Here is a 1,980-nt window from a genome sequence, read left to right as displayed (position 1 = left end):
TGTCATCCTCACGCAGAGGATGGGTTTTCATTTAAAAGCCTCTCAGAAGTTATTTTGATGTGTCTGGTTTTAAGCTCCAGCTACTTAACGAGAAAAAGCATTGTGGAAATATGGAAGCAGGTGTCAGGATGAATATTGTTTGTGATGATGATGGGAGAGGGAAACTTGCTGAGTGTGTAGGGAAGGCTGCAGCTGTCTAGTGTATACTCTCCTGTTTATAAAAATAGCCTTTTAAGATCCCCAGTTAGCTTTGATTTCTGATAGCTCCATAAATGTTCCTCAATTGCAACAAAGCTGCTGGAACGTTGATGTTAGACTGCATGGGACAAAGTGGAAAATTCTTATACAAGTGTCCAGCCTGGTTCTTTCCTTATCCCCTGCTCCCTGCCAGGTACAGAGAATGGTATTACTTCCTTCTACATTTTCCTAATTTGGGGCCCTCATTAACACTGCTTGCTTCTTTACAACCCAGTCTTTCAGCCAGTTCCATTGACTGTATTACATCCAGTGTACGTGTCCACAGAATCAGGTCCTTGTTGAGGTCAGACACCCTCTGGTTCTAGTCACACTGCAATTTTTTACTTTGATTTTGCATGCAGTCAGAGACCCTGTCCCCTGACTGGCTACAGGTAACATGGTTCAGTTTCTGACCCTGCATCTACTGGTTGCATCGGCACCTACCTCACCGGTGCATTTTAGGAAAACATGAGCAGTGATCCAGTTTATTGGCGGTCCCTCAATACACAGACGACAGTCTTCCAGTAGACAGGGAAGTCATTGGTGAGTCTAGAGATGACTGGAGAGGCCAATCTGAGATCTGCACGTTTGACTGTAGACCTGGCATACAGTACTAGAAGGAAGGAGTGGATCCTGGTGATTTTCTTCCATAGTGCCTGTAAGAGAGAAACATACTGCAGCCTCAATACAAGCAGTATCTGGAATAGGACATTCTGGGATTGGATTCTGGACAAATTGTCTATACAGATTGAAGAAAGGGAGAAACTTGTATTACCTACAGTTGGCTTTTGGCCAGGGTCTGTAGGTACAGTGTTGTGCCTACTTTGCAAAAAAAAAAAAAGGTGGAGTCTAAATCAGTTATAGAACAGTGGTTTGGAGAAAAGGTGGGGAAAGGAGCATAAGAGCAGGGACTAAAGGGACTGGGGTTAGTTAGACATACTCCAATTCTAACACGAGCTACTTTTTTGTCTGTCTTCCTTGTGTTTGTCACCTTGAAGAGGACTATATCTATGTTTAGGCTGAGATCCTGTCTTCGAAAATCCCTGATTTAATATGTGGAAATCTGGGTGTTGAATTCACTGGCCATCTCACTAGAACCAATACCCAAGTACAGCACTTCTTAGTTATACAAACAGTTCTGCACCACTTAATATCTTTAACAGCTTCAAGCCAAAAAACAAGGTCAAACAGTGCCCCCTCTTCTTGGACTATTAATGTGTGATATTTAGGATGTCCCACACAGTGCTCCCCTAAACCTGTGGTGTTCAACCCCCAGCCCATGAGCCAGATCTGGTCCCTGAAGCCAAGTCACCCAGCCTGTCGGGCTCCCTGCAGCTGTGAAAATGTGGTGGTGAGGGAGCAGTTGTCACTCACCTCCTGGCAAATTGCAAGAACTGTGGGATAGTGGAGGCACACGGGGCCAGTCCTGGCACACAGGGCCTGATCTGGCTTGCATACCAGCCCTGTACCATTCATCTGGCCCATGGAGACAAAAGGTTGAGCACTGCTGTCTTACACCCTTGTCCACTACTGGGATCAAAAGATTTCTAGCAGAATGATACAGCAAAGGAATGAGGACAAGGGAAGAAACCTGTGCTGCTCTGTGATTGAAAGTTTTAAAGAGGAGAAAAGTACCCATGTGCAATGAGTTTAAGGAAATAAGGCAGGGTACATTTGTACCTTATGGCCTAACTAAATCAGATGTATATTATAAGCTTTTGTGAGCCCAAATTCACTTTCTCA

The 1,980-nt window shown here is 44.4% G+C and overlaps 1 protein-coding gene across 1 annotated transcript in view; it reads right to left on the bottom strand.

Moving 5' to 3' along the window:
- Window positions 1–986, bottom strand: part of CUNH14orf28 (chromosome unknown C14orf28 homolog) — a 19,788-nt gene extending 18,802 nt beyond the window's left edge. The window contains exon 1 of the mRNA XM_019503239.1: window positions 682–986. The gene's annotated coding sequence lies outside the window, so the exon portion shown is untranslated. The remainder of the gene's footprint in view (window positions 1–681) is intronic.
- Between the last annotated feature and the right edge of the window lie 994 nt (window positions 987–1,980).

The sequence above is a fragment of the Gavialis gangeticus genome, unplaced genomic scaffold (assembly GCF_001723915.1).
Source record: "Gavialis gangeticus isolate Ggan-Ray unplaced genomic scaffold, GavGan_comp1, whole genome shotgun sequence".
In the NCBI taxonomy this organism is placed as follows: domain Eukaryota; kingdom Metazoa; phylum Chordata; order Crocodylia; family Gavialidae; genus Gavialis; species Gavialis gangeticus.
The sequence above is the reverse complement of the archived record's forward strand: the minus strand, read 5'-3'. Positions and strand labels throughout refer to the sequence as shown.